Source organism: Perna viridis, chromosome 5, assembly GCF_037379345.1.
Source record: "Perna viridis isolate PV_CMFRI_1.1 ecotype Kerala chromosome 5, ASM3737934v1, whole genome shotgun sequence".
In the NCBI taxonomy this organism is placed as follows: Eukaryota; Metazoa; Mollusca; class Bivalvia; order Mytilida; family Mytilidae; genus Perna; species Perna viridis.
This window is the reverse complement of record NC_142449.1, coordinates 25,312,179-25,327,900: the sequence shown is the minus strand read 5'-3', so window position 1 is coordinate 25,327,900 and position 15,722 is coordinate 25,312,179. Positions and strand designations below refer to the sequence as shown.

Sequence of the window (15,722 nt, the reverse complement as noted above, 5' to 3'; positions counted from 1 at the left end):
TATGTATATATACCTACGGTAAGGTTATAATAGGTAAGAGATCACAATTATTTGCCTTTAGCTTTTCGTTGTATATGAATATAGTTCTTATTTTTCTTATTTTAATAAAGTATTTTTTTTAAATATTAAGACAACCTTATCTGTAGAATTTATTTTTTTTGATTCAATTGAAAGAAGAATAATTGAAATAATTTAATAGATGTGTTGAATTAAAAAAAAATTCATATAAGTTGTGATTTGGTGAGGTCAGAAAAGGTCAACATTTTGGCTTTTGGAAGACGTTTTGGGTCAAATTTGAGGGGGGGTTCTGTGTTGAGGTAGCTAAAATTGAAAAATGATGGTGAAAATTTCTATTTTTTTCATGGAAGTTTGAGGTAAGATGGTTTATTCAGCTCCCAAAATTTCATTTGATTTGATGCGGTAGATTTTTTTAAAATTTGAACAAATGCTATAATAAACTGTGTGTGAAAATCAATTGTGTTCTCGTACCAGTAGCAATAGTCGATCGCATGAGTGTAAATCCCGCGTGATCGATTGTTCTTGCCATCTCTTGTTCTCATACATCGACAGGTTATAAATATATGCAAAGGGCTTGCAAAAATTACCTTTCCGTAAACAATAATCATAAGCATGGCAAGATCAGCTTAATTAAAATGAATTTCTTACTGATTCATTAGCTGATCAAGACTTTTTTAATTAATAAAAATAAAAATATCGTTTGGCTAGAGAAAAATGATTTGATTATTTGAATAAATCCATAACTACGTTACAAAATTTTGAGTAATGTTAAATATATACACCAATGACACCAAATGCAATATTTCATTTTAATCAAATATAGACTGGCATTTCAATTTCGTCTAAAACAAATTTAAGGGTTTCAGATGGTTCAAACAAAATAATACACCATTAGACAATTTAGTTTCTCTAATGATCAGAGCAAAATGATATACAATTTGGTTATACATTTGTAAGTACACTAATTTACATAAATAACAATTGTCAAGTTTTGATTGGCTAAATGTCTATGAATTTAGTTTCATCGGCGAATGGAGATGAATTTGAATCAATAGAGCAAGATTGGAGAAAATCCAGTATATACTAACTAGCTGGTCTTAAAACACGTTCAAAATTGCATTCATATTATATCGTCAATATTTGGATTAACCGGAATAAGGAATTATTTTTTTTTATGGAATTGATTGGTAAGTACAAAACGATTATGTATTTTGATTTGAAATGATTAGTTTACACATTTTGAATAGTAATGGACACTGACCACTATTGGTCGGATGCTAGTACGCTTTATTGCAATATATGCTCTAAGTTTTCATACAACTGATCGATTGGTTAAATTTAGGGGTAAAATTATACTAAAACGTTTTTCAGTAGTGTATTTTTATTATCGTTAAAACATAGTTGCTTTGATACATATGAGTTGTCTGAAAGTGTTTTTTTACTTATAAAATAACAAAATCGCATTGGTCGATATTTCAATCATTTTACTTGAAGATCCTTTGATATGGGTGTCACACAGTAAATTTGATCCCATCATATTTTTCAAACTCATTATGATGTTAAAAGAACAGGAATTTTTTCTGTGTCGCAAGTGGATGACCAAGAATATATGTTCGAAGTTCCCGATAAATCAACTAACTATAGGAGAGATGAAATGAGTTATTACCATTTATTTTAAAGTTTCCTGTACTTTCTTTATAAATTATTTCCATCGTCCCAATTCAGTTATTTCTTAGAAAACATGAGTTCGTGATCTGTATATTTTATATATAAGATATCCTTTTATATTATAATACACGATTGTGTAATATATATTCACCAACTCCATATACTGCATCATTGATTTCTCAATCGGTTACAAAATGCAATTGTCAATTACTTTGAATTCTACCCGACAAGCTGCATAGAATGCCACATTCTATCACATTGGTACATGACCATGGGGTTGACAATAGTAAAATTCCGATTATTAAGGTTAATTTGTCATCGAGAAACAAATTCTAATTTACATAAAATTTGATCATTCATGCTGGAGGAATATGTTGTCCCTATATTTTTATTGATTTGATAAGATCATATTAGAACCATCGATTCATTTCATTCCATCTCTGTTATTTCCGAAAGATTTTATCAAAAGGATTAATTCATCATACAATTAAGTACACGAAAGTCAAAACTGGCAAATATTTTCTTTACGGTAAAGAAATTTTATTCATTGGTATTAATTCACTATATATATATATATAGAAAGAACCATAAAACCAATATAGTAGATACCTCGAAAAGAAAAAGTGGTACCCAAAACCTAAGAAAAACTGAAAACAGTGAAATATAACAAGACAAAATCAGAATAAGAATTGCCAAGGGAACCAATTTTCGAGCGGAAATCAAACAAATGCAATCCAGGGATAAAAATTAGATAATAAAAATAACAGATTTAGAAAAGTACTTATTCATGAATACCAATTTTTGGAACTCAATGATATTTTTTTTCATAAATGTATGTAATTTTAGTAAACAGTTACTTAGATGGGATAAAATACTATTTTACATCATATTTCTTTAACGTGTTGCTTGCCTTAAAATGTAAACAGGAAATCTTTCTTTAGTTTGTAAGTAAAATGTATTATGACATTTCATTAACAGAAACATTGCTTGTGTTAAAGGTGGTTTACTGATTTTGCTTACTTGAATGATCGTTACTTTTATTTAAGCCATGACTTATTGATACATGTGTATGTCTCATAGAAGTTATCATTTATTTGTTTCTTTAAACGGAAATTTGTAGTCATATCCGAGAACTAATAACGAGAAAGGATATGGTGAATATGTCAAAGAGACAACAAGTCCCATCCGGATAAAAAAAAATCATCACCAGGCCACCCAATGGTCGTCAATGATCGACGGGAAAACCTTCATACCACAGGGCAGGCTGCAGCTGTCCCCAAATCAACATTATACACAGGTACAGCGAAATACTTGCTCATATATACTTTAACAACACAAAAGTAAACTAAAAGTAAAAACGAAACAAGACATAAATGTACAGTGATCATAAATTCCGCGCATTAGGACCGGCGCAAAAATGCGGCAGAGTTAAAGTATTTTGGCTTGATCACAACCTTCCTATTTTAAATCTAGCCACTGAAAAAAATATTACACAATTAAACATGGTTTCTCACGAAAAGTTAAGCAACAAAGTTTTTCCAGTGTTCAATAAAATGCAATACATATTACTTTATTTATTTAAAGTTTCTTTAACCTTGTTGAACTCAATATGAAATATAACAGAGATCATTAAATAAGATGACCTATCATATCCAAACAGAGATTTCAATTACAAAGTGTATATAGATTACCCAATCTGGCCATTAAAATGTTAATTCAAAATTCAATTTCGATTACAATACTTTTTGTTGTCGAGGCCGTAATGTTAAATCTCATTATACGTCAGGGGAATATCTTTCTTATCCTATTCGCGCCTGGAGGGGCATTAAACTGAAATCATTCAGGGATCTCTAAGCGTCCCCGTCTTTGGCGATTTTCTCAATTTAAACCCTCGTCTTTCCCATACTACTTTATTCGTTTGTCATTGGTTCAAATATAAAAATATATTTCTGACATATCATAAACAAGTATCATGTCATATTGATATAACCTAATAAAAAAACTTATCCTGAACACAATGCTGTCAACATTTGGCTCATGATTCACCGACTGCTAAATCAATTTGCCCAATTAACATTTACTGTTGTTAATAAAAATAAGTATAAAACAATTTATACTGATAGAAGTTACCACAATCAATTAGCCTGTAATTTTTAGTGATGATCTATGTTCGGATGAACAACGTTCCATGGATGGATACATCTATTTCTGAGATTTTTTCAGGGATCAAGAAATAACGGATTCAAATAAGTATATCATTCTGAATGAAACTAATCGCTATCTCCCTCCGAGTTTTCATTTCCCTTTAATTTAGACGATATTTCAAAACCTGTTAATCTATTTACGATGGTCTTCTCTTTGATACAGATGTTTTTATCAAGCATTTTCATAGTTAAATTTTCAGTACTGTACTGTTACAATATAAGGCAGACTTCGCCCAGGGTTTTAATTGTTAGGTTCTTTCAATCACAATGCAGATTTGTTTACTAGCGTCCTTTTAATTATTAAACGACTTTCCCTCTGGAATTCAAACAACCAAACGAATATTCATGGTTATATTTCATACGTTATAAAATTTGACAGTATTTGTGTCATTCCGGGTTCAATCACGAGATTTTATTTGTAGTAATTGCATAACATACGATAATTTGATAACCCTGTTCTATGGAGACAAAGCACATATACATATGAAAAGCTATAAGTTCATTGCTGAACGGGATAAAGTATTGTAGCATAAAAAGCAATAAACAAGTCGGCAACCACTTGCAAGTGTGCAAAACCAAAATGATCACCACCTATTTATCAAGTTTATAACTCTTCGCATGACGTTTTTAGTCTAGGCAAGCGAACTACACCGAGAAACATTGTACAAATAGCTTATAATAGATCACTAAGACTTTGTCACTTAAGTACACTGAATTATTTACGATATATCTGTTTAATTTGTATGTGATAAAATATAACAGCATAAATGGCATAACAACCATGAATCGCTTCATTTATTTATAATTATTTATAATGTAAAGTTTGCGTTATGATATTGTAGATTTCAAGGCCCATTCTAAAAAAATATTTAGTCATGTTTTCCTACATATTAGTACTTTTCTTTTTTGTAAAACAGATACATAATTTATTTATGCACTCAAACAGGCACAGCTATACATGTTTTTTTGATTTTTTTAAATAATGGTGATCAATGCATAATTGTAAATAAGACGTTTAGGTAGTGGTAGATAATAATCTGTTTTTAAGTCTTGATAATGAATGCATTGGAAGTGGTCACCGAATTTCACACTTCGTAGATTTATCTCTTACAATACTTAGAAGACACAGATATGGAAATGTTCCAAGTACTTTTATACAAGATATGTAGCCATCGTATGATAAGCACTCCTTAAATCTTCTCGCATAAAAATACAGAGTATTATGCCGTTGTACCTAGTCGAGCTAAAAAGGCTAAAATGCTTTTTCTGGGTTAAAGGGGAAATGAATCCTGATGCAATATGTCCATGAGCTGTAACGCAGTTAGAGTGACAGACAGACTACACAATACACCGTTTATTTTGTTTTGATTTAATGAGAATTTTAAACATAATTTTTCGATATTAGTTCTATTCGCTATGAAACAGTATTTTGACTGTAAATATAGAAGTACAGTATCTGAAAAGGTTACATGTTTTTGTAATCCGAACATCACCCTTTTGATAATTACAGACCGGTACTTTACAGCGTTGAGCCTGCAGAAACTACATTCTGTGTTCCATCTATATATCCCTTTATATCCTAGTGATCAATATTCAATTAAATATTGTCCTCTTTATCCCGAACAATTTAGATTCCTGCTTTAGATAGACATACTTTTAGAAATTGTAAATCTCTCAGCATGAACCTTATACTGTGTTCATTCAGCTGATAATATGCTGGGCTCTTTTATGAACTCACTGTAAAGATTTTTAATTGATATTGGAGAACCCAGCCGATGAAACCAAGTAATCTTGTCTTTTTTGCTAATATGGTGTGTAATAATTAGTTTCACATAATGAAACTCAATCCGACTATATTTGAAAATTTAGCAAGGAAATAAGAACAAAACTCAAATATAAAAAAGGGAAAAGAAAAGTTGACCAGGGTTCGATTTCCCTTAGTACATGAATTATCTCAGTAATACTTTCAGAGGTGGTGCACTCTGACCTACCCTCAACTAACTTCAAATTTTTTAATTTAAATTCATCATTACTTTTCACGATATTCTCACAATGCAAGAAAAAGGGCTACCAAAGTCGGTTAATTGACAATTTCACATGTACAAATCGGGATCATCATCGGGCTTACTTTTGCATTACTTTGTTGAAAGGAGTTCGCCTTTTTGTCATTGCTTAAATTTTGGCGATTGCCATGGAGGTCTGATACGTATTTATTTCAGTGTCAATCTGTTTTTTCAAATATATTATGAGTTCTTATTGACACACATGACTACACCTATGCATGTTTTCTCAACGTGCATTGTACCTCGTTACAAAAATGTGGGCTCCACAATGAAAACAGATAATTATCAACTAGGCTGCAGTCGTTTATCTAATGAAGTTTTTGGTAAGTTTTTTTTAATAGGTCGAAACAACGAATTTGAAATTGCAATGAATAGAAAGCACATTTTCAATTTGAGACTTAGTTTTATTAATGTGACAAGGAAGTTTGCCTTAAGACGACAAGATGCTATATTGCAAAGAATATCTAATAAATCAAGAATGAATACTTCACCGTAGGTGAATAGCAACTACAGTATCAGTGTGCATATTCACAAATTTGCATTTCATTTGAATGGCTCTCTCGTGTCAATGACAATCAAGAATTAATGTACTTTGATGATGCAATCACGATTCTCTGAAGGGCTTTTTAAGGCTTACGATGTAATTATTTAGTAATCTTTCTATCTAGTTGATTCGAACCTTATTACTCTTGCATAAGAGTTGTTTCTTTTATAATGTAGATTCATTCATGTTTGCTTCTACTAGCTAGTAGAACTGTTTTAACCTTCTAAGGTTGATAAGTAGGATAACCACATTTCAAACAAGCATTCAGAAATGTTAAATTTCACAACAAAATAATACTCTTTTAAAGGTTGTAGTGTCCCATCCGTTTATCTCATATTTATATACTGCTTTAACGTTTAATTGACCAATAAATCTATAGTTGAAAGGTGGTTTTGTACAACTGTGCCTAAACTTTAAAAGCGGTAGATTTGAGATAACCGAAAAGTGAAAGTCAAATATGATTCTGCGATTTTTTTTTCTATTTTCTGGTCGGAAATTAATCACTCCTTTTCTGCTTCTGATTTGCCTGGTGCTTCATTTAAAGGCAAATCACTGATAAAACTCGAATCTTTCGTTCAACTGGAACGAATTGCATAATCGAAATGAATTGTTGGACGATGTACACATGCCATCTATTATTATTGCATTTTGTATATGACTTCTTGGGTGGTTGGATTTCTCATGAACATTTCTAATATTTGTTTCACAATATATGTTTTGTTGTTAATTACTTCAATACTGCAGGTTTTTTTCCGTTTGCTAAACATTAGTAGATACTGTAAAGTTCATACATCTCCACCATGTCAATGGTGTTGCTATAGTCGGATGCAATTTTTCTCGTCTTCTGGCAAAAATGAACATTTGTTCAAAAGTTTTTCATTCAAACATTAAACTAATTGTATAATGCGGGAATTCTAGCCAAACCATTGTAGAGGACATTGTCATCATACCGATTTTACTTAAGACTTTATAACTGCTTAAGTTAAAATTTCAGCCTGACAGGAAGTAATACACCGAGCAAATATCAATAGGGTCTTCTCAGCATTCCGAGAGTAGTTCCGATTGTGCAAATTCGTAAGTTAAAAAAATATAGGATAATTTGACCAACAAAGAAGTCGTCCTTGTCTATTATTAAATGTACATAGGGATGCACTAAACCAACTTAGGACAATTTACATATCGATAAGGCCTCTTTTGTTTATAATCTCGTCATCATACAAGTAATATCTGCCTTATATTACTGTACACGGCATTTGTGTTCATTTTTTTCAATTAGTCGCATAGAGAATGATAAAAAGAAAATAGATATAGAAGGGATAAAAGGAATTAGTTACATTACTCTTAAGTCTTCAACGGGGTTCATCTACTATACATCAGAAAATTGTTCAATCTGTCACAATTATAGCTAAGACAAAACTGCTTTTACGGAAATGAAACTTAATTAATATCATTATTGTTTAGATCAAAAACAATGTAGATGTCAACATGGAATAGTTATATAATGGATAAAATGTTCCCGTAATAAGATTTCATGACAATTAGTAGTGATGACCAGCCACCGGAGGTGGAAAAGTTGAGGTCCACATATATATTAAAACAATGATATCATTAATATCAGGAGCAAGCTTGTCAATTTAAACGGCAAAATTGACAGTTTCAATGACGCATTTAGTAACTAATGTTGCATCAATACGTCATATACCATCTAACCGTTGAAATGCAGTTTCTTTAAACCGCTAATGTTGATTTATATTGTGTTTTTAATTTGTCGATAGTTTTGTTTAATAGTTAAATAATTGCAGTTTTTAAAGATTTTTTTAAAGAATAACATGATTTTTTCTAAAAGTCTTTTCTTAAAGGTTAACATTACCTAATCTTGCAGCATTCATAGTATGAAGCTATCGTTTTGCAATCATGTTTGCTAATGCAGACCTATTTTTTCACCAGGATGTGTGGGTATGGAAAAACCAAAATCCAATAAACGAAAATTGATTAAACTCAGTAGGTGTAAGATCCCGGGAAACAAAGGACCATGCTGTGCTCGAGTCAATAGTTGTGTTTTATTGGTATTAAAACTCCCCGACTAAGTGTCCGAACCATTGGATCATCTTTACCTCATAAAATAAAATAACATTTTTTTTCAATCTTGATTTTACTCGTGAAAAAAAAAAGAATTGCTTTTGAAATATTCTACGGCGATTTAAAGTAAATACTGTTGATATCATCAAATTGAAGAATTTAAAGACACCACCAAAGCAATGAAGGAATATCCCCTTTAGCTTTAAGACGACACATTAATTTACCATAGGGTACATTTTGTTCCAATATGAATGCTATTTGCTATTGAAAAAGATGTCCACCACATTGGGCAAATATGTTGCTAATTTAAATATCAAGCATAGTATAACTTCGTTTATTTAAAACAAATTGCACCAGGAATAAAGTAAGAAAACTATGGTTTTGTTTACAATTATATATGTTTAGCTCTTCAGTAGTAAGTCTTTTGCTATTCATTACTTAGGGTCAGTGACCTTCTGTACCCATTCCGATTGTAGTCTGGATATTAGTTTTACATCTTCCATGCTAAAAATAGCACCAAAAGAGTCAGACAATTCATTACTTACTGCTTCCATTCAGAATATAATTTCAATAAGTGTAAGAATATGTGACTATTATACAAATTGATACCGCACAAACCTCTTCTTTACTCTAGATGGCCTATTAGATAGTTTATTAGTAGTCAATACCGTTCAAATATTAGTTTGTTCTAGCAAAGAGGGCTGCAATGTAGTGATATCGTCGTAGTAACTCCACCATCGTTTTATTGATGAGGAAAGGAATCTTTTGATGGCCGACACGGACGTAAACCGATTACATCTAGCATGATAAATGAAAAGCCGGGATTAGAATGTGTACCGGCTTGAAAGCGATATATTTCATCTGGATACTTTCATTCGGAATATGGTCTGTTTGTACAACATTATACGAACAACCTATTGCCAGAAAGCCTAGAAAAAATGTTTTGAGGAAAATCGAAGATTCAGAAACATTTTAATGGACCAAGGATCAAAAATTGATGTAGCCTATACATTCGTTGAGTATCATTGGGTACTTTATTGGCACTCTTTTTCCACCTGTATCTAATGCATTATTACTGCCTGGAAATCTGAGTTATAAACAGTGACGCTTTAGATACTTTAATACTTTTATGCGACTTATTTCATAAGAAGACGGTCAAACCCTGTAGCTAAAAAATCTATACCAATTGTCTGGACGATGCATCTGCTGCCTTTTTAGGACGCATGCGTTACTTTAAAAAAGTTCTTTTGAAAAGTTGAGAACGACATTACTTGAAAAAGATCATGTCCAAATTTTGAACACTGAAGTTACAGTGGCTATTTTGTTCCATTCCAAAATTGAATACAAGCTGTTTTCCTTCCATAGATTCAAACACGTATTCTTCTCAAGGAGAGAAACTTACAATATTTGCACAAATCTACAAAATACATCTACGTCAGTTGCAATGATTTGAATTTCATTCTGACCTTCAGATTTTGCATGTTTCTATTCATTCGATACCAATGTAATAAAATAGTAAATAATACTAAGGATTTGGAGTTTTAATGTAGTAATAACTTCTTGGATTTAAACAATTGCGTAATTTCCTTGCATACACGTACAGATTTGTTGTAGTTTTCATCACGATCCTTGGTCTCCAATTATTAAACTTTCGTTCCGACCTTCAGATATTGCGTGTTTCAATTCATTCGATACTAATACAATAAAAAAGTAAATAATAATAAGATTTGGAATTTTATTTTAGTAATTAATTTTTGGATTTAAACATTTGCGTGATTCCTTTAGTGCATTGCAAGAATCTATCAAATCAGGAAATTATTGCTATCAGGTCTTCAATCCAGAGCTAAATCTGAATAGGTCCTTCATTAACGGCCTTCGAACATACCATAATTCTTTTTAAGGTTATTCCAGCAATATCCGTCTACATGCAATGGCAAAGAGTACATGAAATCTATTAGATTTGATTGTCACCTTTTCTGACTCTAGAGTAATTGAAAAAAAAGATCAATACTTGTCAAAGAAATATATTCTACAGTTTGTGCAATACGATAACATGTTTTATTAGAACAATTCATACCATCTGATTGTTTATGTACATTTTACGATCTAGCATAGTTTGGAAGCTTGGACATGCAGAAGAAAATACACCGAGTTATGATGGTTTGTGCTCTAAATATATTTTTATCCATCTGTATATAGTGGTTGAATCTGAAGGTTTACCAGTGACAAATTTGAAGAGCTTCCATTATCGGTAGCCTACGAAATTTGGTTTGTTTGTACCCCAAAATTTACATGACCCCTAACCATGGTAATAGGACAGCGTGTAATTTACAGTGCCAACGGTAGAGGTGATTCATCGTGCAGAAAAAAGCCACCATGGTCTTCATATGCTATATTTTCACATAACGATAGTTCTTCCTGTAATGATATCTGTATTTTTGAGAAAAGCCTTCATTTATCTCCCAATAAAATGATCAAATGAAACGAAATCCGGAATATTAACATATTTCGTGCACAATTTATATAACGTTTATCTCGTAAGTGTATCTACCAACTGACACATTCAGACTGATTATGTGGTCTGCAACTGTTTCTGAATTAGAAATATAAGTGAATTGGTGCTATGCATAAATCGAGTCCTGTCTGATTTTTAAAGAGTACTACTTTCTTAATGTTTAATGTTTGTCAAAACGATAAGTCAACTATGGTAGGGTGTTTGTGGAAATAATACTAATTCCTGATCAAAGTTATCAACTCAGTTTTGTCATACATTTCAATAATGCGACATCTGCTATTAGACCATCATTTTGTCTGCACAAACTTTTAAAAACTAAACTTGCATAAGCCATTTATGAAGAAAAGTCCCTGTATACAAACTGATAGACAGTCCGAGAACGGTCCAGTGTCGAATGATTTTCATCGTTAATGAAATATAAGATTGCTAAAGATATCTGACGAAAAGGGGTTAGGGATTTTACCAGTTTCCAAGGTTATTAAGAGTATCCAAGGGAGCCACGATTCTATCGAAAATCAAAAGAATGTAATCTAAGGACATAGATCAGACAGGGGAAAAAACACACACAACAAATAACATAAAAAAACAAAATAATACGTACAAATAAACTAAAGTAAATAAGCAACTCATACGCCACTAAAATCAGAGACCATGGACCATGTGCACTGGTAGAGTAAGCGTCCTTAACTTTTTTGGAACGACCATCGAGTTGCTCATAAAAAGTATATTTCGGAGTATCAGCCCTAAATATTTCAATCGTCTTGCGATAAAAATTATGCGTTTTAGTACTTAGGTTGATTTGAATTTGGTTGTTAATTATTGGTGCATGTGTAAAGAAAATAAAGTAATGAACAAGGCAAGATGTTTTAACAATTGAATCGTTGGGAAAATGTATTCAATAATAGGAATAATTCAATGATAAAGTGAATCGTGTTAAAGAGAAAAGAAATAACTGATAGGATAACCAGTAACTACCATGTATACATTATCTATTTAAGTCATAATAAAGTACTTTAATATGAAATTCATCATGTACGTATTTGAAATTGTACGTGTACTACAATACATTGATAACTCAAATATCTCAATGACTTAATTTTCACATTTTTATTACTATTTTATTAAAGGGCAATAAATTCTTAGAACATTGAAAAAAATTTAGCCCACGACTGCAGAGTATTGTTGACAGCTGTTGTTGATTTAAGATATCAGAGTTTGACTGATTGGATCTTTATCCAACGATGCAATTTTCGATATATATACAAACACCCTGGGAATGAGTATTTGATCAAGCAGATTTTGATCAAAGAAGGAAATCAACTCATCATTCATGTAAAGATACTGCTGGAAGATAATTAATCTGGGCTATTTAGACATAATTGGAATCCATTATGGCATTTGAATGCCGTATATTAAAAGATAAATATGCATTGTTACCGTAATAAATAGCACTAAAATGCCACCGGAGGTTAATAAAAACATCTATTGCAAATAGTGGGCCCGTCGTCGCTCGATTATTGCCGATACTAATTGTCTAGACAACGAACAAGCTCTCCAAACCTTTGACCATGCATTTATTCACTTTTATAATGCTACTCGTTACGGCAAATAAGTCCTATAAAGCTCAAGATTTCGCTCTTATAAGACTGAAGTCATCATTTATGGAAAATTTCAATTACTTTTTACTACGTATTGCGTTGTCTGTTTGGTTCGTAGTTGTATCAAAACATAGTGAAACAAGCATGAAATTGAAATTTTGTCAACCTCTGTAATATAATATGAGGCTAAAAAGCTCTAGTGTATCATAGAAATTCCCAGATGGAGATTCTGGGTGATTTTAAAAGTGAATAACCCATTTCATTCTCTTTATCTGTAATCTAAGTCAGATTGTTTTCTTAGCAATTTTTGACTTAAGTTCTTAAGCATTGTTTTAGTTACTTCCTTGTTCAATACTTTGCTTTAGTAATTTGAGCTATTTTTTTCAGGTTTTATGTACAAATGACGTCAAAGATAACTTTACTCGACAGGCGACTCTTAAAAAAAACCATTAAAAACTTGTTTACATCAAAAACTAACAATTTCAATGCATTTAGCATTTAAATGACAAGGAAAGGAGTTTCAGGAAATTCGCTTTATCGAATTGTATGTTGACGCTTACGATATAAAATAATTTTCAAATATTAATTTTAAATAATCTAAACTTATCGGTTTATGTACGTTTAAAGAAATTTTGATGTTTGACCAGGGCTTAAATAATGGATGCATTGTCCGATTTAACTATAAATGCAAATTAACTGAGAAGGATTTATTTGTTTCCCTTTCCTTTAATTGAGCTGAATTGGACGTTTCTTTGTAGGTGGCCATAACGATGTAAGTTGTTTACTTTTGGGTACAATATACATTGAACAGATTTTTTGTCACTTCTCACTATTTGACAGGTTTGTTGTCTGTGCGTTAATTCCCTATTTCCATTTCTTTTTCGCCGTATTTTAGTTCTTTGCCATTAACTTATTATTATGACAAAAATGGATGAGGTAAATATGTCAAAAGGAACAATATCACCGAGATGACAAATTTCAAAACTTTTAACCAAGGCATTGTTAATTAAAAAAAGAGAAAAATGCTTTTTTAAGAGAAATCAATGGAACAAAGATTCTAGCATAGACCAGACATGACAAACAGACATACACAACAAAGAACATAAAGTAACTAAAATCATACATACAAAGTAACAAAAGTAAATGAGCAACTCGGATTCCACTAAAAACTGGGAGCATGGACCATGTGCACCGGTAGGGTAAGCATCCTCTGCTTTTATAGAAACACCGCCGAAGTTACACATAAAAAGTCAAATCCACTGTAAAGGAAAGAGGAAAGGAAAACTATGACACGTTGAACTAATCAGTTTTCATGGTGCAGATGGATACACCGTAAATTCCACGAGTTCATGATGACGACCATGAAAAGTATGGCATTACGTTTGTATTATATGAAAATTCCATACGCAGGTGCTGAAGGGATGTTACCACAGATGAAAAGAGGGTGGACAACACGAAATGAAAAGTCATCGCGTTTGCCGTATAGTTTGGTCAATAGTTTTCCTCTAACATCGATCTCTAAGTGTAGGTCAAGATATGAGGCTGATTTCACAGTGTCTGCGGTATCCTTTATCTTAAGTTCTTTTTGGGTAGATGGGATGTACCAAAATCGCAAAAAACTAGGATTGTTTAACGATAATACATCATCTATATAGCGGAAACTGAGATTAATGGATCTAGCTAAATAATGTTCCTTCTTTTGGATCGGATGAGCTATAAAGTCAGCCTCATAAAATGAGGGAAAAGATCAGCAAGTCGAGGAGCACAATACGTACCCAATGGAATACCAAACATTTGTTGAAAAATTATAGCCTTTTGAAAACTTCTTCTTTGGTATACTTGAAAGGGGACGTAATATTATGTTTTTGTTTACAAAATATAAGGAATCTCTACCAAGAACTACATAATTGTATCTAGATGTACCGTTTTTTCATATTTTTAGTAACAACGATGGGTTATGTTTTTGAGTGGGAAATTTAATTGTGTATGGGGAATAGAAGTATAAAGAGTAAAAATTTAAAGGTTTAAATGCTATAATGAATTCTTATAATAATCTTGAATTGATTACATTAAAAGATCAAGTTTTAACAATATGCAATTGTGACTCATTTATATTGATAATGACAGTGAACAAATATGGACACAATTAAAGGTCATATGTGTTCCTCTTTTTTACACAATTCATATATCTGATAGTTTGTATGGTCCTATCTAACTTAATAAAATCAACCAATAATTAGCAAATGTTTTCAAAACGCCCGATTTTGTCGGAATATTAACCAATTTTTCGTTCCAATATTGCAAGAAAGAACAAAAAAGACATTGACCGAGTCTGTCTAAAATATCACATCAAAACAGCATCAATCAGGTTTAACAAGAGTATTGACTGAATTCAGAAAACTGTCGTCGGCTGAATAAATACATGATTTAACAATTTACTGCTTCCCTCTATAGAATGCAGATATACTGAGAAAAACTAATTTGAAGGCTTTAACTGGATATTTTGTAACACGAACATGCCTATCTTATAAGGTAAGAGTGTGATATTTTATTGTAACACTTTATACTTAAACATACCATGCATTATGAAGAAAGATTGAGTTAGAAAATGTATGTTATGATTGTGCACTTTGGTGGAGAATGACGGTTATTCAGTTGCTTCATTCCCAGAGACGATCTATTAACTTACTTATTAAATGCTTCGTCGATAGGCTTGGTTAATTCATTGAAATGCAGTAACCGTTTCACTACAAGTTATCAAACAACGAAACTTTAATTAATATTCTAGATTGAAATCTGGTAAGTTTAACACTGGAATTGATGAATTGGAGAAAAACTCTTGTATGCTGAAATCAAGAGTTTATCAAGGAGCTTAATAATGAGTATAGGAAAACTGTTACAAACAATGTGGTTTGCTCGTGGGCTTTAATTCAATTAAACATTTCAAGTTACTCAGTTAAATTAGCAAATGTGGTTAGAAATTTCTCCTTCTTGTTAAACTTTCAAAAGGAACACTGAGCAATTTGGAAATAA

At 31.7% G+C, this 15,722-nt stretch overlaps 1 protein-coding gene across 1 annotated transcript in view; it reads left to right on the top strand.

Annotated features, from left to right (window-relative positions):
- The first annotated feature begins 1,094 nt into the window (after positions 1-1,094).
- Positions 1,095-15,722, top strand: part of LOC148616814 (metabotropic glycine receptor-like) — a 91,572-nt gene continuing 76,944 nt past the window's right edge. The window contains exon 1 of the mRNA XM_088583900.1: positions 1,095-1,205. The gene's annotated coding sequence lies outside the window, so the exon portion shown is untranslated. The remainder of the gene's footprint in view (positions 1,206-15,722) is intronic.